At 44.1% G+C, this 23713-nt stretch overlaps 1 protein-coding gene across 6 annotated transcripts in view; it reads left to right on the forward strand.

Annotated features, from left to right (window-relative positions):
• Window positions 1-12749: 12749 nt before the first annotated feature.
• Window positions 12750-23713, forward strand: part of CYRIA (CYFIP related Rac1 interactor A) — a 53511-nt gene continuing 42547 nt past the window's right edge. For all 6 annotated transcript variants that reach the window (XM_075201407.1, XM_075201404.1, XM_075201409.1 and 3 more), the window contains exon 1: window positions 12750-12879. The gene's annotated coding sequence lies outside the window, so the exon portion shown is untranslated. The remainder of the gene's footprint in view (window positions 12880-23713) is intronic.

The raw sequence follows: 23713 nt of genomic DNA on the forward strand, positions 1-23713 counted from the left end.
CTTATATAAGTATCTCTTCACACATTGGGGTATATTTACTAAACTGCGGGTTTGAAAAAGTGGAGATGTTGCCTATAGCAACCAATCAGAATCTAGCTTTCATTCATTTAGTCCTTTTTACAAAATGACAGCTAGGATCTGAATGGTTGCTATAGGCAACATCTCCACTTTTTCAATCCCGCAGTTTAGTAAATATACCCCATTGTCTCAGTTCCCGTCTTGTAGAGATATTTCCTGAAATACTGCTCCTTAACCTAATCCTTAATCCTCATTCTTTAACGACCAATCACCGCCATTTTGCGAAAGGCAGACATGGTGCTGAAGCCTATGTGCCATGCTTTTACTGCACATAGGAATTGCGTAATGACAGGTCTGTAAGCTGGAGGTGGTAGCAACCTTTATAAATGGTTTCTGTCATTCGATCATTTATGTTGTGTGCACTGCAGTATATATAGGGGGCCTGAGGCACTAAGGAACGCAAATGCTGATACGTGCCGTATTGCGCGTAAAATATCTCTGCGCATGCCAAGAACTGGACGATACGGAAGTGTACACAGCAACATCAACTTTGTCTTTGAGCGCAAAGAGCGTGCCAAGCTCTACCGCACACAGCAAGGTACATGTTTCTCTGTCATATCACTTGCACCAGCTACAGGTCAGGTTTAAATATTAAATACTAGTGATGATGCAGCACACATCAGCCGAGCCACCCACCAATGTACCCCAAAGCCAAACCCCTTGATGACGGCCCTGCATGCCTGGCTGTACCATTATGGGTGCAGGGGGCCTAGAATCGGGACAGACCGGATGACATTGGGACAGTTGTGAGGTATGCATGTGCACTGCACAGTGCACCCATTATAGATTTTACACATTTTGTACATGGATGCAGATTTACAAAAGAAGACCGCAAAGCAGAAAACCATGACAAATTTACATACAATAAATAAATGCATAATCATAATATAGAAAACATTTCTAGACTAACCGGTCTTCCCAATTGCCATGCAAAAAAATGGTTTCTATGCAGCAAGATAAAGAAATGAATAATACTTTGAAGGAATTTCAAACCTGCTATCTATTGGAGTCATTGTATTGTGCAGTTGATTAATCCCCACCTTGTTAATTAAGGTTGGGCTTGAAAGTTATGGGTTTTTCAACACATGTGTCCAGGGCAAACAGAGGATTTCCAGACGGGGTTTCCAAATGTTTGATTTTGGAACAAAGCAAAACGAAAGCACTTGCTGCAATAATAATAGGCAGTAAGTAGAAAGTATATAAATGTAATAATGTATGTTAAAGAAAATAATCTCCTTTAAATAAACCCATCTTGACTATCTTACCAAATGAATAGAATACCTTGTAAGTGAATACAACTCTACAAAAGTAATACTAATCTCCCCTCACATCCAATTAAAATTAAAATAAAAATTAGTTACTTTTGCTTCACATTCCTCTCAACAGCGAAGAAACTGCATAGGGGCACTTGTCAGTGGCGGATCCTGGGGGGGGGGGGCTTGCTGCCGACGACTGCACACTTTGGGCAGGTCCGGCAGGGACAGTGTGCTGCCCAGCTGCTCTGATAGCATTTTAAACACAATCAGAGCAGCCGGGCAGCACACTGTCCCTGCCTGTCTCTGCCGAACGGACCTGCACATAGTGTGCTGCTGTCGGCAGCAAGAATTTTCAAAAAGGGGGCGGGGACTAAATCGCCCAGGGTAAAAAAAATTCTAGATCGGCCCTTGGCACCAGTAACGTACTGTTACAGCACATCATACTTGATATCTTTAGAAACCTCCTCCCCAGGAGATCCCAAGGGGAGGTCAAGTGTCACGTGCAGGGGGCATGGCACTGCCGCTTCATTTTTTCAGAATCACAAGGGCCAGCTTACTCATGGCTGCCAGAGCATACTGGTACTTGTAGAACTATAAGTACTAGCATGCCTGGGCATCCAGTGCCCACTGGGACTTGAAGTACCACATATAAAAATACTGTACAAAAACAACGCACACAGCATAGAAAAAATCCTTTATTTTAAATTCTCCCACAATCCCAATTTATTCATTGCTAAATTCCAAAGGGATCCTCTTCTTTCTTCCTTGCAATCCAAAGAAAAAAAAACCAAAAACATATGAATCACGCTGAACTATACTCCTTGCAAGGCCGCAACTAACCTGATTGGTCAGCGCGTGAGAAAACTGCTCTGATTGGTCAGTTGCAGCTAGACCACTCGTGGGGTCTCCAAGAACTTTTAACAATGAGGTTCATTGTTAAAACGTTAAATTTTTTATTGCAGCCCTGATTCCCCAAGGGAATTCAACCCTATTGTAGAGAGCTGCCCCCCCCCTGTCTCCGGATCCGGTGCCCGTGAAGAGGGTGAAGACGGATCCGGAGGCTGTCGCTGTGCCCCCTGGAGGCTCTGAAGACAATCCTGGCTGCTGTGCCCTACAAGCGGGTGAAGAAAGAAAAGAAAAGATATTACTCACCGATCCAGCGTTCCAGCGGTGAGTATCGCTTCTTCTTTTCAGGTCTGGGCAGCGGAGGAATGATGAGCCAATCAGGGTTCACCTTTCTCCGCAGGCCAATCAGCGGCCGGCTAGGTGACCCAATCGCGGCTCACCTCCGGCGAGTATATAAACCGCCGGCCAGCGCCATCTTGTTCAGAAGTCCGTTGGCGGAGAAGAGAGAGGACGTCGTAGGACGTCCGGAGTGGCGGATCAAGCAAAGAAGATGCCAGAAGTGGCAGGGTGCCCTTGTCAGGGCAAAGAGCGACCCTGCCACTTATAATCACCACCGGAGACATCGGCGGGGAGCCCTTGTCAGGGCTAAGAGCGCCCCCGCCCAGAAGAGAAGAAGACAGCCGTGGCGGAGACGTTTGCGGGGAGCCCTTTTGAGGGCTAAGAGTGCCCCTGCCCATAGAGCATCCGGAAGACCCGCGCCGAAGCGGAGAAGACCCGAAGAAAGAAGACTGCGAGTCAAGCTGAGCTTCCTGCGCAGAGCAGGTAAGTATAGTCAGCATTAATCCAGGCACAAGGCCCGTGGGCAATTGGGGCTCAAGCCCATGGCGCAAGTTAGGGGCACAAGGCCCAGGGAGTTGTGCACTAGGCCCTTAGTTAGTGAGTGGGCTAGAGGTCATAGGAGAGGCCACAGGGCCTGGTCAGCGGGCTCAGAGCCCATAATCTATAAAGGGCACAAGGCAATAGTCGGTAGGTAGTGGGCGAGTGCCCAGAGTTAGAAAGGCCACAAGGCCTAATTAGGCAGGGGCTATTGCCCCTAGGTAATAGGGCACAAGGCCCTAGGTAGTGGGCTCAGAGCCCTGAGTTAGAGAGGTGGCTAAGGCCCATAGCCAGAGCGCAAGGCTCTGTAGGCAGCTGGGCAGAGAGGCCCATGGTGTAGGGCATAAGGCCCCGGTGGTGTAGTCAGAGGCGTGAGAGAGCCCTGACCAGTGTAGGGCGTGGCCCTGTGTAAGTGGTGAGTACACTGAGAGTAGAAGGTAACAGTAGAGCAGAAGGCTCCTGTTGGTGCTGTAGCAACCGGCTGCTTGGCTAGCAGCTGTGTACTCTGGTGAGTAGCTTGTAAAATACTGTACTACTGTTTTTATTCTGTCTGTATGGCAAGTATTGCTTGTATACTGTATTTTTGGTGTGCTACATATTTGTTTCCAGGTGCAAGACGTCAGGCCCCCATTAAAGATAGGCTCTTGTACTTGTTGTTGTCCTGTACTAACCTGCACTGTGGGGATAAGTGTAGTTACCAGCTGGTACACATAGCTAGGGGAGAGCACACATAGTTTTCCCGTCCCTTAGGTCCCTGGGGTTACGCTGGTTTCCAGAGGGGGTGACTGAGTGACTCAGTGGCAGTGCAGCATAGCTTAATTCAGTTCCAGGGGCAGCCCGTGGTTCTGGTTGAGTGTCCCAAGCCCGAGTTCCGTGCAGGTTCTCTGGCGGTTCCGGGTGGACGAACACGTGTTCGATTCCTGGGTGGAGGCAGTCAGGCGGTTCAGTTACGATCGGCTGTTCCGTGCGGCAGTCGACTCCCAGGTTAGTGTGCTGTTCTAGTGAGCCTCAGTCGGGCCTGGTGCAGCCGGTCCTTAGGATCTGTGGGTGACCCCATAGTAAGAAGACAGTCTTCTTGGTACGACCTGGGTGAGGGGGTTAGGAACCGCCCTCCGGAGTAGTACGTGAACACCGGCTGGTGTTGACCGTAGAGCATAGTGAGTAGTTCCGTTAGTGCACCACACCTAGTTAGTTATAGTTGTTTAGTTTAGTTGCGTTACCGACCATTAGAGAGTTGCTAGGGTCGGGTCGCTGTTGTAGCAAGTTTAGCGTTGTGGGGTGTACACCTTAGTCTCACTGATAGCGCAGAGGGAGGCTGTGTGTTCCTTATCATCCGCAGGTGTCGGGGAGGAGCAGGAGAACAGGACCAGAAGTGGGAGTGTCCCGGTGAGTATAACGCTCAATTCCCTATTTTCGGTTAGGCCCTCACCGAGAGGTGTGCGAGGTACTTGAGGCGGGACTGTTCCTGGTATCAAGTGCCTGTAGTCCCCCGCGCCTTGGCAAGGGCAAAGCGAGGAGGCGGCAAGTGAGCTTGGCGAAGAGTGTCTGTGCTCGGACAGCCCTTTCCTGGTAGGCACGGCCGTAATCTCTGTCTCTTTCTTAGAGAGATGTGGTTGGAGGTGACAAGGGTTGCGGTTGCTGATCTCTGGGATCGGACAGCGGCTGGGGCATCGGAAGCGGACTGGAGGTGACCATCGTTATTAAGTAAGTTCTTTTGTGTGCGTCTGTCCTGTTCCCCGCAGGCGCTATTACACTATACTATGACAGGGGGATCCCATATTGCATACATTTAATTGTACTGCAATTACGTGAACACGCCCTTTCTGGACTTGGTCTTGTCTTGATCGCCCCTTTCCTTCCTCCCTTCCGCCTCCCTTAAAGTTAAGAGCCATAAATGTAAGCTGCATCCGAATCTTCTGCATACAGGTGTATGCGTAGATATCTTTGGTGCTATTTAAACCATATGTTAACTGGAAACTAGTTTGTATTTTACAATATCCACCTGCTGTAAATTGCAATAAAGAATTACTCTTTCAAATAAGACATTAGGATATATTGGTTGGCTATATTTTAAAAGCACTTAGCAATCAGGAGTGTGGAGTAGCAGTTCTATGTATTGATTCAGAAAACAAAAACCTCGAATTTGAAATATGATTACAAAATAGCAATGTCTGATTACATTTTTAACATGTTTGGGTAGAATTACTCTCTAGAAACCTGCAGGCTATCCCATCCTATTCATGTATTGTCTACAGTACACAAAACCCAGCAGGTGGCAAGCATTCTCCATAACCTCATTCTGTTGGGGGGTTAGGGTACAATATGTGTGCTTTAATTCAGCTGATGGAAAAATAAACAGTTTTCCAGAAAGGAAACAAACATACACTAAAAGTTTCCGTTAGCGTAGAGTGAGTAATATGGGGATTGATTCAACAATGACGCTTATGGGAAATGATCTAAATTATTTTAGAAATAAATCAAAATTATGTAGTGAGATGAAAAGGATGAAAGTATGTACTGAATAAAGTGACTGAATAAATCAGCTGTAGACATGAATATGCAATAGGCATACAAGTATAATTATTATAGAAATAGTGAATTATGGATCTCAGCACATAAATATTCAATTGTTGAAAACACAATAATGAATTAAAACAGTAAAATACACAGGGATCATAATTCTCTAAATGAAAATTATTGTTTCCCTGATCTAGTTCAATATACAAAGTATTGTGACCAAATAATATGAGGGTGGCAACGCATATTGTAGTTGTTTGCAGGTCAATTGTGTGTGTGTTCCTACATTTGAACTATGCATTTGCAGGGGATGAAATAAAATAAATGATGTACTGAAAAAGCAATTTAACATTACATGTGAACTTTTGGAACAGTTTTGGAACCCTGCTCTTGTATGAAGTTGATTTCATAAAGAGGCGCACAATATACTTGTGTAAAGCCCCTCTATATGAAGCTATGGTCATACATCCATTTTGTTACAATTGAATTTATACTTTATATATTTATAATTTATATATGAAAGGCCAGGATTATCTGTAGGTTCAAATTTTAAAATACATGAGAGCCTGAGAGATTTGTTTGTTTCACATGGACTTCTGGCCCACGATGACATAGCCTAAAAGTTCCCCACCTAGGCACAATTAAACCTACGAGACTCAAGAAGCCAAACACCAAACGGATCACACAGCCTCCAGACTCTAGCCGAGGCTATATAATCTAACGCACTCAGGGCCGGACTGGCCATCGGGCACTTTTGCAAAATGCCAAAAGGGCCGATGGCTAGCTGGGCCGATCCAGCGGGGCAGGATGCCCGTCCGAGCAGCGCAGCTCTTTGCACGCTGCTCGGCGGATAGTTTCAATGTTATATGCGGCTATATGAGTTTAATCACATGGGATGGCACCTGTCACGTGTGCGTCCCATGTGATTACTGACTACACATTGAAACTGTCTGCCGAGCAGCGAGGTGACAAGGTAAGTGTGTCTCTCACTGGGGAAGGGAGGGGGCTGGCTGGCGCTGTGTCTCTCACTGGGGGTGGGGCTGGCTCTGTCTTGGGGGAGGCTGTGTCTTACTGGGGGGCTGTGTGTCTGGCTGGCAATTGTGTATGTATCAATACATTGTGTGGATTCTGGACCTATATATATATGTATATATATATATATATATATATATATATATATATATATAGTGTGTGTGTGGCCATGTATATATAGTGTGTGTGTGTGGGGCCATGTATATATATATAGTGTGTGTGTGTGTGTGCGCGACCAGTATTTTAATCTAATATGTGAGGGAAGGGAGGATCTTAATATAGTGAGGGGGGCAGGCTATTTTATGGTGGAGTGTAGGTGGGGGCTAATTATTTAAGGTGAGGAGGAGGAACCGTTAATTTCGTGCTGGGGTGGTTTAGGGCTATCAATTGAATATGGTGCTGATTTTGGGGAGGAGGGCTATTTATTAAATGTGAATATGAATTATTTATTGCTGGGGGTGGTTGTGGAAAATGGCTATATTTATTAAACTTTAATGCTATTTAATTTATTGCTGGGACAGTCTGCAGGGAGGGAAATATGTTTGAGTAAATGGGTATATTGTTAATTTAATGTTGGGGCTGGTTGGAGGGAAATAGGTCTACTTACTAAATGTAAATATATTTATTGTTGGGACTGGAGGGAGGCCTAATTATGAAACGTGAGTGCTATTGTTTTAACACCGGGGCTTAGTTTTCTAAATTGTTTTCACTATTGGGCATCCAATATTCCAGGATCAAGACAAGAAGGAACTGAGCTAAAGAAACCAGCTGCTACAAGTGGTGAATGTGACCAAGACAGATAGGAGAGAGCAGGACAGTCTGCCAACTGTTCTGAATCTGGTGGGGCAGTCCTGAATTTGGGTGACTGTCTCAGTTAGTCAGGATTTGGTTTGACTGGAAGGACAGTTAGGAGGTATGTCCCGTTTCACAACATACTGCTTGTGAAGGCAGAGCTGTGTGCATCTAACAGTGGTGCACACAGTATTGCCTGTGTATTTGTCTAATATGATAACCATGTTACATAATAGGGGCCCTGGGCCCCCTGAGCCTTAATCCAGCTCTGTTTAGGGGAAGGGAACTGATAGCTGCTCTCAGTTCCTGGAAAGGACACAGCCTGCAGAGGAAGCCGAGAAGCTCTAAGTATCACAAGATTTGGTAATCTCATGAGACAAAGAGCTTTCCTGCTCACTCTACAGGAAGTTCCCTCCCTTATGGATGTCAGCAGCACCAGAAGCATCCCCAGTGGGCTGGGGATGGTGTGATGTGGCCAGTGGCGGATCCAGGGAGGGGGGGGGGGTTTGGGGGCGATTGGGGCATTTCCCCCCCCTTGCAGCAGAAAGCCTACCTTTAAAATAGGTCCCAGTTGCCGATCAAAACGGGAGGGGGGGCCAATCGCGAGTGGATGGCAGGGCTAAATGCGGGCCAGCCAATCAGGGTAAAGGAGGGGCGTGATTATGCAAAATCGCCCCCCCTAAACATAAAGTCTAGGTCCGCCCCTGGATGTGGCTGGGAGAACGTGATAAATGTAAAGTTTTATTGTAATGTATGTATCAATGCACCATGTTGGCCACACCCACAACACAATGTGGTCACGCTCTTTTCGGCGACCCGCTGTGCGGCGACACACACAATTTCTTTCATGCTGGAACTGAGGTGGGCCTGTGTTCTTTAAATGCCAGGGCTGATTTTTAGTCCTAGTCCGGCCCTGAACACACTTGATTTGCTTTGAATTACCTATACTGGTTTAGCTCTTTTATATATTGTACTGCTTATCCTTTCAGTCACCTCTAATTAGCTAAATATATATATATATGTATAATATACCTCTGGGTATTTGTTGCCTCCAATCTTGATGGCTGGTCCCTGCTTCGTGCTGGAACAATTGTTGCTATTGAGGCATGTTTATAGGTAGCAGAGACCAACCTGGGAAAGGGTGAGCAGAGAAAGCAAAAGTAAGTAAGTAAGGCAAAACCATGTTGCATTGGAGAGGGGGGTGAATTTAAAATTTGATGGCAGGTCAACTTTAATTTTCAGTGTACAAATAAGCTATATTTTGTGTGCTACATGCAATAGAACTGTAGGATAGATTAAGCCTGAGGTAAAATAAAAGCTGAGATGTGTGTGCATAACTATTTGAATCACTAAGGGTTAACAAAGCAGGAAGGTGTGGTGATGTCTGAACAAGTGTCATAGGGGGCGGGAGCAAAGAGAATGGATTAAAACAGCGGGGAGGAGTTAGTGAGCTCTCCTGAATCCAGGGAAAGTATCCCTCCCTGCCATTCCCAATTCCTGGACCCGGTGTTCGCTTCCTGGGGGAGGTGTATCCTTTCCTGCTGATATATGCACCAACTGGTGAACAATTGATGCGACAGCCTGGTTATCTAAAATACGAGTGCCAGTACAGGCACGGAGTAGTGTTGAGCCACTTGGTGCAAGGGCTCGAGGTATAGCACAGGGGTGCTGGTTCAGCACCGGAGGTATGATGGGACAACATGAAATGCAGGCCATGGTATTTTACGGGTGTGCTGGTTCAACCCCGGAGGCAGGTTTGGCCAACTCGGAGCACAGGCCGTGGTATGGTATGCAGAGCCAGATTTAGACCTCATGGGGCCCTAGGCAAGATACTGGTTTGGGGCCCCCTCCCTGAAAAAATCCATAGCACTATAGTTTTTAGCATAACATATACCCCTATTCAGGGGCTGGCTGACAGACTTTAGCCCAGGGGGGCAAGCACATAGCACTGGCCCATAAGTAGCGGTCCATTTTTAAAGGTTGGTCTCGCCGACGGCCCTGGGAGGGCCCTCTGGGGACCGCTGGGCCCTAGGCAATTGCCTAGGTTGCCTAGTGGTAAATCCGGCCCTGATGGTATGGGTGTGCTGGTTCAACACGAGGTAGGTTGGGCCAACCTGGTGCGCGGGCCGTGGTATGGTATGGGTGTGCTGGTTCAACCCCGAAGGTAGGTTTGGCCAACTTGGAGCACAGGCTGTGGTATGGTATGGGTGTGCTGGTTCAGCCCCAGAGGTAGATTGGGCCAACCTGGTGCGCGGCCCGTGGTATTGTATGGGTGTGCTGGTTCAACCCCGGAGGTAGGTTGGGCCAACCTGGTGCGCGGGCCGTGGTATGGTATGGGTGTGCTGGTTCAGCCCCGGAGGTAGGTTGGGCCAACCTGGTGCGCGGCCCGTGGTATTGTATGGGTGTGCTGATTCAATCCGAGGTAGGTTGGGCCAACCTGGTGCGTGGGCTGTGGTATGGTATGGGTGTGCTGGTTCAACCCCGGAGGTAGGTTTGGCCAACTTGGAGCACAGGCCGTGGTATGGTATGGGTGTGCTGGTTCAACCCCGGAGGTAGGTTGGGCCAACCTGGTGCGCGGGCCGTGGTATGGTATGGGTGTGCTGGTTCAGCCCCGGAGGTAGGTTGGGCCAACCTGGTGCGCGGCCCGTGGTATTGTATGGGTGTGCTGGTTCAATCCGAGGTAGGTTGGGCCAACCTGGTGCGTGCGCTGTGGTATGGTATGGGTGTGCTGGTTCAACCCCGGAGGTAGGTTTGGCCAACTTGGAGCACAGGCCGTGGATTGGTATGGGTGTGCTGGTTCAACCCCGGAGGTAGGTTGGGCCAACCTGGTGCGCGGGCCGTGGTATGGTATGGGTGTGCTGGTTCAGCCCCGGAGGTAGGTTGGGCCAACCTGGTGCGCGGCCCGTGGTATTGTATGGGTGTGCTGGTTCAATCCGAGGTAGGTTGGGCCAACCTGGTGCGTGGGCTGTGGTATGGTATGGGTGTGCTGGTTCAACCCCGGATGTAGGTTTGGCCAAATTGGAGCACAGGCCGTGGTATGGTATGGGTGTGCTGGTTCAACCCAAGGTAGGTTGGGCCAACCTGGTGCGCGGGCCGTGGTATGGTATGGGTGTGCTGGTTCAACCCTGGAGGTAGGTTTGGCCAACTTGGAGCACAGGCCGTGGTATGGTATGGGTGTGCTGGTTCAACCCCGGAGATATGTTGGGCCAACATGGAGCGCAAACCATGGTATGGTATAGGTGTGTTAGTTCAACCCCAGAGGTAGGTTTGGCCAACCTCAAGCACAGGCTGTGGTAAGGTACATCTTACATAAGGTGTGCTGGTTCAGCCCTGGAGGTATGATGGCCATTTGGCGCGGAGGCACTGGTATGGTACGGGTGCTGGTTCAGTCCCAAATACACAAATGCTTGATAGCTTATTTGTACACTGAAATTTAAAGTTGATATTTGTGTGCTACATGAAAAAACAGTCAGTATTTAACTTATGTGCAAAATAGAAAACTAATATGCACCCCTTGCATTATAACATGGTTTTGTACAGGAGACTACTTACTCAATTTTTTACTTAAGTTTCCTCAGGCCCAGCATTACTTACTAGTACAAGGAGCATTAATTATTAGTACAGAAAACATTTCTTACTCATAGAATGAGCATTACTTACTAGTACAAGGAAAAGTCTTTAGATTCAAATAAAACAGAGTGGCAGAGTAGTGGCAGATTGCAATTTAATAAAAGATAAAGGTTTTTATATAATTAAAATAATTGTCCTCCATCCAGCCAGAAACAGTGTTTCAGTTTGAGATGTCGTAGAGACATCCAGATATTTGGGCATCTCTTTTACGCCCCTGTCATAGTAATCTTTGCCAAGTGTGTGTGCTGTGACAGCTCATCATCTATGTCATTGTTCTTATTATAATAAGACAGCTTTTTGGGGGCAGAAACTGCAGCATTTGCAGGAGAAGCTGATGGAACGTCCGTTTCATGCGTCACTTTAGATGACAGCTTGTTCTCAAGGATCTGTGTGCACTTGTATATCATACTTACCAACTTTCTGTTGGTGAAATCCGGGAGCCTGCAGAGGAGGTGGGCGTGACGGGGGGGGGGGGGGGGGGGGGGCTCCAAGTGACGTCATTTTGGACCTGCCCCCATGACGTGATGACGCAAAATGCGTCATTTGACAGCGGGGGGCGGGGCCAAACGCCGCGATTCACCGGGAATCGCGGCGTTTGGGACTTAATTCTGCCCACTTCACTAGGAAGTGGGCAGAATTATCCAGATGCGGGGGATTGCCACACTCGCCCGGGAGCCCGGGAGACTCTCGCAAAATGCGGGAGTCTCCCGCAAAATGCGGGAGAGTTGGCAAGTCTGTTGTATATATCTGTAGGATCAAGCATGGTGACCAAAAGGTAGTAACAGTTTTCAATATGCTGTAAGCCCTCCTGGTGAAGCAAATAAAGAACTTGATCTACAAGGCTAAAGCAAAGAGCAAGTTTTTATAATCTCCTTCGGCTACCCCAGTTGCTTTTTTACTAGTGCAATGAGTGGTATGAGTGCCCAAACTCACTGCACTTCTTAATATTTTAAGGTTTAAAAACAGGCAGTGCTACCCATAGGCGAACCCAGATGGTCACCTAGGGCGTCAATGTTTAGGGGGCTCCTAACACACTGAAACGTATAGGCAGTGTACTTATATTCCAGATTCAAATGGAAACATTTGTTGAGATCCGCTTGTACATGAATACTGTAGTACACACGTGCCATTTATGTGCGTTATTTTTATAAACGCAAGTTGCGTTCGAAAATGAATCAGGCTCAGTGTAAAAGTAAAAAAAAACAGTATTTTTCTCTGAATTTTTCAGTGGCCTTAAAGGGAAAGAAAATATTTAATATTATGCTACCAAAATGAAGCTATTTAAAAATATAAATTATAATACTAAATTAATTGCAAAAATAAAACTATTTCCAATAAAACAGATGGACTTCCAGCCTTCAACACTGGCTGGGTGATTGTGGGGGGAAGTGGACTTGGTCATAAACTGGATTACTAGCTCTATCCCTCTTGTGTGCAGACTATTTTGTAACATTCCAACAGAGCTGTGTGAAACCAAATAAATGGCACCCCCCCTCCCCAATCACCCCCCATTCCCCCTCCCACTGTGACAGGAATCAGGTGTGTATTAGCTGACATCACCACTGCCCAAATGTCTCCACAACAAGAGCAGGGACAGTGGAGTGACAGCACAGCTGCTTCCTGCAGCACCAAATCCCCCTAGCAACCCGTGACGCAACGCCTCCGCGCCCCGCCCACAACCAACCCCCTCCCTGACTGCGCCTGCGCACAGCAGCGGCACTGTCTCCTCTCAGTCCGGAGGAGGGGGAGAGAGCTGTTGGTATCACTGCGCATGTGCGAACGCTGTAGATCACAGCAGCGGTAGCAACAAGCCGAGCAGTAGCTGCAGCGACAAGAAGAGCAAGGCTGAGCAGTAAGTACCCGGCTGATGTGTGTGTGTCACTCCCACGGCGTTACCGTATCCCTCCGCCCGCTGTGTTCCTCCGCGCACCGTGTGGTAGTAGTGTGCCGGGGGCAGCGCATCATGGATGCGGCCACTGCTCCACCCACACATGGGGCTCTGCTTCCCAGCGCCGGCATTGCAGGGGTTAATGGTCAGGACCTTGGTGTGGACCCCTTCCCCATGTCCTCATGATCAGTATCTTATAATCCCATGCTTTATTGTACAGCGCTATGGTGTATGCCGGCGCTGCCTGAAAGGATGTTCCTTTTAGTGATGCTCACAATTAGTGTTTACAAAGTCCTTTCACCAGCAAAAAAAAATCTGGGGCTACTGCACCCTAATTTGCATTCACATTAAGGAGGAATGTGTCTAAATGATACAATGTGATCATTAATTTTAATTCTGAAAGTCATAGGTATCTTGTTCACTATGATGGTAGTGCAATCAAGGGATCACATTCAGTTGGTTTTATCCTGAGGGTTCAGCCAAACCTGAATCTTTAGGATTCACCGGAATCCAGAACCAAATCCTGAATTTAATATATCCCTTACTCCTAACATTGCCTTATATGAGCATCCCCTTTCCATCCCTTATCTGTTTATCAGTTATCTTCTATCATAGTCTCAATAGATTATTATTGTCCCTACCTCCCCCCTGTCACCCTGCTCATAAGTCCTCCACTATTAGCATGTGTAAGTGTACTCATAAATACATAAATGTGATTTCCTATGTCTTTTATGTCTCTGTACTTCCCATCTGTCCTTTCACTAGTGTCCTATTTGAATGGGTCCTTGCATTGTTTTAGGGATTAGCCCCAAGCCAGTGTTTAATCGTCACAATAACATCCCATTTTGGTGTCTTGCTATCTAAAGCTGGGTACACACCACAGAATTTGCCACCAACTTTTTATGCCGATCGATTTTACATGCGATCAATGTTCCGATCGCTCGGTCCATGGACTGCATACACACTAGCCTTGTTTAGGACGATAAAGGGAAGAGCGGACGTCCCTTTAGCGACTTTTTACAGCCATGTTGTCGTGGGCAATGATTGTAATTTCGTACTCACTGTTGTGTATCGGTCGGAAGTTTATACACACTACACAGCGGAAACGAGATTGGAACGAAAATATTAAACGGTACGACCAACCAGATGAGGCGACAATCGTCCATTTGGGCAGACTTTTGACCATCGTGTCACTACACACACTGACCCGACTTTTGAACGAGCGGTCGTATGTCGGCTGATTGAGCCGATTATTGGACGAAAACCATGTAGTGTGTACCTAGCTTAACGTTGAATTCTGTCCGCTGTTTTGTTTTCTGTTTTTTAATTCTCAGTGGAAGAATTGCAGGTTATGCTGTAATTATTGCCGGGTACCTTTTGATTTTGTAAACCCAACCTTGTGTTTACATTTCATATGTGACAAATGTAGTAATTAAAGTCCATCACCTGCTTTTCTGTTCTTTTTAGACTTCCAATTTACAACTGAGATAATTGTGCACTGCAGCTGCTGTTGTGTTTGCTGTTTATGCATTTATTTGCAGACTGTGGGGGGAAAAAAAGGAAACTACATATACAGTAATAACTTGCATTTTAGTCATTTGTTGTGCTGAAGAGCTAGTATATAAGTGACTGTTGTGAACACGTGGAAACTGCTGCATTCACTTATTTTGTGTTAGTGGTATTTAATATTAATCATAATTGGCCCCAAGGAAAGTAGAATGAAGTACAAGGAAGTTTGTGCGTATGACATTTCTAATCTAATCACATTGCTGATTAGATCTGTGATGATCTTACATTACAAGTCACGCTCAATGCATAAAGTGTGTGCCCATGCCATTGTAATGATGCTTATAATAAAACCTGTATTTCTTCCTTTTGCAGTTATGTGCTAGGGATACATTCTTGTTCTGTCACTTATTTGCTCTGCAAGTCTGGATAATGCTTTCACTAGTGACAGCAGATGGTGGGAGGCTGGTAACACTCCCTGTCCATTCACTGTTTTGCATTTCTGAATATCTAAAGCCTTCTTTGTGTCAAGGGTTATGTGGGGTGCAAGGCCCTCATTTGTGTACTAGTAAATATATGCGTGGGTATTGTGCCCATGAGTTTAATAAAGTAAAGCTTGTAGTGCTATCACTTTGTTTCCATAGATTGCTCAAAAGTTTAATTGTACTATGTGATATGGTGCTGACAGCTTTGCCCAAACGCTGAAATTTAATAGTCAAATTTACATCTAATTTCAGCCAGTGACTCTAGTTGTTACTGGGATTTGAAACTCTCTTGCGCTTACTAGTTTCCTAATTTGGACCCTTTTCAGACAATGACTGAACTACTTCAATAAACATTTTTTATTTACTTGCTTTAGAAAATGTTCATCATCATTTTCTTTCCCTTCACATCATAATACTTGCACGTATGGAAGAGTAGGAAAACATTATGTCAGCTGTCTGCATCTGTGGATCATGTCTCTTCTACTGAATAATCAATTGGCTCTGGACCTTAGTTGAAGGCTTTTCTCTTTGTTCCAGCTGTCAAAAGTTTAATTGCATACAGTGCCTAAAAGTCCCGGGCTCACTTGGTAAAAATGTGCCAGACTCCCATTATGTATCATAGGCCAATACAGGGGGCCAACATTTTTTTTGTTTGTTATTATGAGTGGATTGATTTCAGGTGTTAATTGCCCCTGTAGCCTAACTGTGTGGGAATATAATTAAAAGGTCTTATTGCAGTGTTGGCTAACCTGTGACACTCCAGGTGTTGTGAAACTACAAGTTCCAGCATACCCTTCCAGCAATAAACTGCTATATATATTGGCAAAGCATGCTGGGACTTGTAGTTTCACAACACCTGGAGTGTCACAGGTTAGCCAACATTGTCTCATTGCAAATTTTTTGTTATTTGCAGACTAGCATGGGGTAATTATATGGACTGCCCAAACTGCATATAAAAAGAGCCTCTGGATGTTTTTTTTTTTATTTTTTTTCGTTCAATAAAACTGGATCCTTGGCTTCTCTTCCTTTTTGTGCTTAAGTGTTGCTTGTGAGTCTTTAACAACGTCTAGTTGGATGAACACAGATGTAAACCTGCACCGTGTCACTGTTCTTAACCCAGGGGTGAAGATCACAATATTGTAAGATTCATAGACCGTACATGGGTAAAGCCATGGTTACTATATTATGATGACTCATAGACTCGGCTTTTAAAAGTAATGAGCTTGGAGTAGTTTTGTTTGTTTAAATACATGTTGTGATGTCAACTCTGCTTTTACTAGCGAGACGCTGTACGTCATTGTTGCAAAAATCCTAACAACTTCATCATTCCTATTTTATTGTATAAATGGCTGGCTGCCTGTCTACAGCTCCACCAGAATCTGCCTGGCTCATTAGAAAAAATGTGTCTACCTCTGCTGTATTTGGCCATGCAGTGGATATAATTCAGGTTTAGCAATATGTGGTTTTCCAGCTGTTATTAAAGCAGACCCATTATCAAAATACAAACCTACATAAATATAACTGTACACAGCGCATTAAGTAGGGAGTTAGTTGTATGTTTTGTTCTCATTCCGCTCTGTTTATTATATTGCTGTGTATGAATTTTTTTTTGTAATTAATCTAATTCTATTCATAGAAACCTAGGGCCTCCTTTTTAAATCTAGCTAAAGGGTATAAATTTGCCCATGGACCAAACCATGTTGCGATGCAAGGGGCATGGCTGCTTTGGCATATACCGCATAAATGCTGGGCAGATTTATTTTAACGTTGCGATTTAGCGTTGTACTAGGACATGCCCCCTGGCAACTCTTCAATCTGTCTTTTTTTTTTTTGCCAAGGTGCAAAATTACACCTACTACCTGGATTTACTTCTACCTCGAAATAAGGCTATAGAATTTGATGCCAGGAAAGAATCTACAGGTGCATCTAAACTGCCCTTTTTTATGTGTGTTTTTTTTTGTTTTGTTTTTTTATCGTAGTCTTAACATCATTGTTTGTCCCATACATTCTTGATTTATCTTACTGTATATATTCCAAGACATTTACTGTCGGACTGTACCATCATCATTTATTTATATAGCGCCACTAATTCCGCAGCGCTGTACAGAGAACTCATTCACATCAGTCCCTGCCCCATTGGAGCTTACAGTCTAAATTCCCTAATATAGACACACACTCACACACAGACAGACACACAGACTAGGGTCAATTTGTTAGCAGCCAATTAACCTACTAGTATGTTTTTGGAGTGTGGGAGGAAACCGGAGCACCCGGAGGAAACCCACGCAAACACAGGGAGAACATACAAACTCCACACAGATAAGGCCATGGTTGGGAATCAAACTCATGACCCCAGTGCTGTGATGGATATATCGCCCTTTATTTGGTTTTGCAGACAGTATTCACCTCTTTCTAACCAGATCAATTCTCGCTCCTCGTATTTCCGTCCTGCGTTGGTATAGCTGGGAGTAACTTTTATTATATATATATATATATTTGCTAGGCATAGTAGAAAAATAGCCAAACGTGTATTTTACAATTAATATCGTGTTTATTGTAGGTGTGAACTTTCCTGTGCATTTGTAGTCCAAAGTTAGGGAGATAATATATTTTTTTCTTTTCCTGTTACATATTGTATTTTATCTCCTCCCCACCCCCCCTTATAAGTTGCATTACAATGTCTTTACATGCAATAATATGAGCTTGGATGTCATTAGCATATAAGTTCCTGTTAAATCATGTAAACATATGCTCTAACACTAGGGGCACTGTAGGGCAGCAGTGAATCAGGCATTTGTCTGGAAGCCAGGAAACGGGGTGAAGGTTAAAAGCCAACAGTTGTGTAAGAGACATTTGCAACTAGATATATTAGGGATATCCCACGCCCCCTGCTGTAAACTCCTCTGTACCTTCACATACCAATTTATTCACTCACATGCCAGTTAGTCACTTTAATCACTGAGCCACTCTTAATTTCATAGTTGTAGACTCCCAACTATGTCTCATTTTGCACAACATTTTAAGGGTATCTTGATCTTTTGAACCACTAAAGCAGATATAGTTTAGTAACCTTAGAAGAATAATAGGCTGCTGACCCCTTTTATTTTTATTCTTTTCTCTACACAGTTATGCAGCTCACATTTCACCCTGGTTACTGACAGATTTAGTTCTTTTGTTGTGGAAGAGACATGACATTGAGATAGTATTGCATCCTCACAAAGGAAAACTGGTGTAATGGTGAGACTGGTCATCTGTTATATCTCATTTTTTTTATCTGTCACTGACCAGGTGTACATTGGCTTACTTCACTTTGATCTCCTAAACTATAGCAGATCAGCTTCCTGTAATTTAAGTGTCCACAGACCCCTATCCATCCTATATGTGTTGGATACTATCTAATAGTCCAAACTGGAGAGGTAATGTTCAAGATTGTTTTGTTTTTGGGTTGAATACAAGGCCATCAACAAAACTGCACCAACATACATCTCACTTGTCTCAAAATATCTCCCAACTCAACACCTCTGTTCTGCACCAGATCTGCGTCTCTTTCACTCTCATCATATCCTCTCATTTCTGGCTACAGGTCTTTTTTCAGGTTGCACCCACTTTGTGGTATCCCCTCCCTCGCACAATAACTTTCCTCTAATCTTCAAACCTTCAAGCGCTCTCTGAAAACCCACCTCTTCAGGCAAGCTTATAAAATTCCCCAACCACCCTCTGTATCTCCCCAAGTTACCCTATTACCACCCTTTACACAGTTCACACATTGCTCTGACCACCATTACTGTGTGACTGGATCATATAGCCCACAAAGCTTTTTTTATCTTTGCAACCTGGCTGGACCAATACACAATATGTAGCACTTAACCCCATGTATCAAACTCTTATTGACCCATAGACTGTAAACTTTCAAGCATGGACTTCTTACCTCACTGTCTGTCTGTATTACCCTGTTTTGTTTTATTACTGTTTATTTCCAAGTGTAAAGTGCTACAGAATTTGCTTATGCTATATAAATAAATATTTGTGATGTTGATTGGTCTTTGGTAGCGTTTGTGAATAAAATCATCATTATATTTGGATTACATAGGATCAGTAAGACAAAATAAGGAACATATACAATTCCAAAGCTCTCACACATACATTTTAGACTTTCCTTTTATACTTGTTGAATTTCTTAGAGGTGTGTGACACGTTGCACATCTAGGATGTACTCAGTTTATAAGTGGGCGGGCATAGATCTATTCTATAGGTTATTGTGGTGTTCACATCAGCACATAGTATTTCAGGAAATGAATGTGATGGCGCCTGTCCGCTTGTGGGACTGAATAAGGGAGGAGGAGGTAACATGTGGTTGGTCAATTGGAGTGAGAGCTTGCAATTCAGTGCTTTGGCCAAGCGGCTAGACCAATTTTGGGCAATACGGAGGTCTAAAGATGACCACACATTAGGCCGATCATTGTCCAACCACATTTACATAAATTTTCTTCCGTTGATCCCCTTTCTTTTTAAATAATAATTTCGCCACCACTTACCTGGTCTCTATTGGGAATCCTTCTTCTGAAGCGCACCTGACTGCTGACCTACCTGTGTCACCAACGCCTGTGAGGTCTTAATGTTAGGCCAACATTGGTTGGCTGGCAACACTTCAATCAGGAAGAGAGCTGCAACATTTTATATTTTAAACCAAGAACAAAATACTGCAGAATTCAGGAGCCAGAGAGCCAACTCTGGTAGCCAGCAGTCTCTTTTAAGGAGCCAGGGAAGATGTGCATCCATCAACAAAAATAGAATTATTCTGATATCCTAGGTGCCTGCAGTTGGCTTATTTTTTTGGTACATTGGCTACCAGGCTGCAGGGATTTGTCAAGTACTGCTGTTAAAAATATATTGTTTTCTTCAGTGACCAAAGGACATATACAAAGAAATGGCCTATAGTCATTACTCAAGTCTATAAACTTCTTGGAAGAGTCCTCTTAAATCGGTCATGAACCCATTATTCCAATTAGCAGCGATGCATCAATATTCTAAATATGACCAGACTTCCCTTCTTTTTTAAAAGTGCTCCTATTGTTCCTAATTTCAGAGCAATTATCTGCTTTATGACTGGTTGTGGTTTGTGTCACCACAATGACGCAACAAGTCATCTATAATGTGTAGCAATGATCCCAGTGGGGTAATCTACGCTGAGTCAGTGTGTTTTGTTTTACTAACCAGGAAGATCTGCATGTGGTAGTCTTATCGCTCAGGTTATTAGTGTATTATATGGGGTGTGATCCATGGTGGCTATATCCTCTGCTCTAGACATTGCTGGTGAGAAATGCACATATCAATCCAAAATAATGCCATCTTTGTAGCCTAATATGAGATCTAGATGTGCTCTTTTCACATAGATAACAAGACCTTGGGTGGCAGGTTTATTTTATAAAAGATGTTTTATTTTCTTATGCAAGGAAATTACTATCTGCTCTTGAATGTATCCCACACATATTGGGCGGCTTCATTTCCACACTGCAATTAGGAGTTTAACAAGGATGCCCCCTCCTCATTCCAAATCTTTACCCAAATTTCACATTTGGTCACCTCTGCAGCACAATATGGTTTTACCAAGGCAGGATCTCCTGCCTTGCTGGATTTACTAATAACTGTAAATGAGGCCTATTAGTACACCAGAACCAGAGCCCTTCTGCTTAGAAGATCCTGCATATGGAAGCTCTCCTGCAGAGAACGGAAGTCTCCCTTTTACTCCCATGTACCTCTAAGGAAATTGTTCAACTCTTCTGTACACCGATTTTCTTGCCATCCAGTTGTTGTCATCTGACGCCCCCTTTTGACACTGCCCAACATAGACCTATAGATTGTTGATGGTTTTTTAAATGTATGCAAATGCAGGCAGAATGTTTCTTGTGTGATATTGAGGCAGTGCAAAAGCCAGAGCATTAGCTAGGAGACTGTACTACTGTCACTAACTAACATGCTCTGCAGATTGGTGGAATCGCACTCATTGTCATGACCAGTGATATCACTTGTAGCATAGCTGCTATGCCGTAATCATGTTTTATCATATATCTGACCCACTTTAGCCATTTAACATCTGAGGAACATGAATTTATGATAAAGGGGTAATTGGTAAACCATAAACAAAACCCTGAAAAAGCAGATACTTACATTATCTTTTGTTTAAGGCACAATGGGGCATATTCAATTGTTCCCGTTTTTCGCCGCGGGAAAAAATATTACGGTAATACTAAGCAGGATTTCAGCTCGCAGCTCCCTGAGCCGTGAGCTGAAATCCAGCGGGAAAGGTACCGTAATAACGGTATTTACGCGCACTATTACCGTAATGGCGTTTTACTTTAGGCAGTAACGCCAGCAATTGAATATGCCCCTATGTATCTTATTTTTATTTATTTTTTTACCGATAAATTTCTATTTAATATATCTTCCTCCATAGACTATTCTATGACCCAAATATACTGCACCTTTAAATGATGACGTATGCATTTCACACAAAGCAATGCTGTTTATAGAAATCTATGAGAAAATACCAGTTTAAGCACCTACGTCTTATAAAAGCTGTGACTTTTTAGTCCTATGTGGTTGACCACATGTGAAAATACTTCCTGCGTTGGTGTAACCAATATGAAATAAGACCGTCTGAGGTTTTTATCGATTCCAATGTGCCACGGGTATGTGTGAAAACGGCAGTCAGTGTGTTATAGTAGTAAATGTTTTTTTTGTTTTTTTTTAAAATCTTTAATTTTATTTAATATATCTAACGAGCATAAGCCTTTTTTGTCTTCCCCATGCAGCAGTATTTCTGTGTGGGAGTACATTATTTTCAGAGCTGTGATGCTTTTTAATAAGCAATCTCTCGCTTAATTATATGGGCAGAACAGGTGATGGGAAGACCAGCAATTAGGACACCAGTCACTTATCATATGCATCTATTAAGTTTGTAAGAAAGATGTTTAATGCGGGAAGGTCATGTACCATTTACACCTGCCTGCTTGTGTATGTGAACATGGTTTTCTCCAGGCATATACAATTACAATGTGATCTGCTTTGCATAGAGATGTCCCCGGCACTAGTCAAATTATACTAGCAGGAAAAGAGGAAAGAAAATGAACAAAGGTCAAAGTAAGCATTTCTGGAACAAGCTTGAAGCATGCAGGTTTCATATGCTATCGAATACAAATATAAAGTACTGGTTACTGTACATTAAACGGATCTCCCACTCTAACGGCAGAGACGGAGAAATGACTTAATCCTGTGCTCACAGTTATATTGATTGGATATCTTTCCTATGTCCCTTAGGGGCACATTTATCATTATTCACATAAAGTGTAAAGTAGTTTTCAATCCTTATCGCAATGATAAGGATTGAACTACTTCTCACATTTATGTACAGCCGTGCAGAGAAACAGCAGTTCCGAAAAACTGCTGTTTCAGTGAAAAAAAAAAACATACCCCCCTCTTCGGAAGCGCTGTCTTCAGGTCTTCTCCTCACTCTTCAAGTGCGCATATCCAGTTCCAAGAACTGAGAAGAGAGAGAGCTGTGAGTGACAGGGAGGGATCATGTGATCCCTCCACACATGCGCTGTCCAGCTCTGCTCTCCGGAGCAGAGCTGACAGCATTAGATTTCCTCATGTACGCCAGCTTCGTACATTAACATGACAAGTTCCCGAAAAAAATGTTTTTTTCGGGACTTGTTAGATTGCGGCCAGGAGTAGTCACCATTCTGTTGAATGGTGACTGTTAGAAAAAACGAACTGCAGCGAAAATTAGTGGTTTTGAAGATTGAACAGTCGAATGGAGCTGTCATAAATATCAATTGCAGACTTCCTTCACCTATTTTCACGGTAAGTGCACGATAGTGCAATACCGTCATTTGTTAAATGTGCCCCTTAGTGTTTCTGCAAACCATCTGTACTGCACATACAGTCGTATGAGGCGAATTCAGGTGAGTGTGTTCTAAGATACAGGCGTTGATGGATTGGTTGAAATGTCAGGCAGCTCCTGACTTACGTGCCGTTCGTTCAGTCAGGTATAACATGTAACCCTGTCAGATCCTGGTGGTTTCAGATGTTCTACTCTCTAACATATGTCATGTTTCTCCCACTACTCCTGCGGTCACATAATGAAGTCCGTTTAGGGGACAGCTAGAAGTGTGTCAAGTTGTAATGAAATTTCTGGCGAAACGCGCTTCAGAGAAGTTCAGGCAATACAATATTCGGGTCTGATTTTGCTTTACCATTCCATGCTGTTTTTGTCTAAAATAAGTCATATTTTATGGTATGTGTAGTCTATGAAATTACTATGGTCAGTTAATTCTGCTGTGTGGTTAGGTTGGGGATAGGACTGGGATGATTTGGATATCGTATGACACTTGTGAAATATGGCGGCTACACGCGTAACAATGCAATTAGTTTACAGAACAGTTTTGAAAGCTGTCCTTATCTGGGGCAGCGTCTTGCCAATGGCGGTAGTTTGAAAGAAGTAGCATGAAAAGTTATAGGCGCCCCTCAGTGCAAATCCAACGACATTGGGTTAGGAATGCAGAGGTGGGAATACACAGAGCACCCAGAATCCCCGGCTCATTGAGCGTGGAGAATTTGTAAGAAAACTCTATACAGAAGTATGTAGCATAGTGTATCTAGAAAATAATTCGAAGTAGGATAGGGGTTATATTTGCAAAATAAAACTAATTGGGTTTATTTTCATCATCATCAACATTTACATTTATTTATATAGCGCCAGCAAATTCCGCAGCGCTTTACAATTGGGAACAAACATTAATAAGACA

This window comes from Mixophyes fleayi, chromosome 3, assembly GCF_038048845.1.
Source record: "Mixophyes fleayi isolate aMixFle1 chromosome 3, aMixFle1.hap1, whole genome shotgun sequence".
In the NCBI taxonomy this organism is placed as follows: Eukaryota; Metazoa; Chordata; class Amphibia; order Anura; family Limnodynastidae; genus Mixophyes; species Mixophyes fleayi.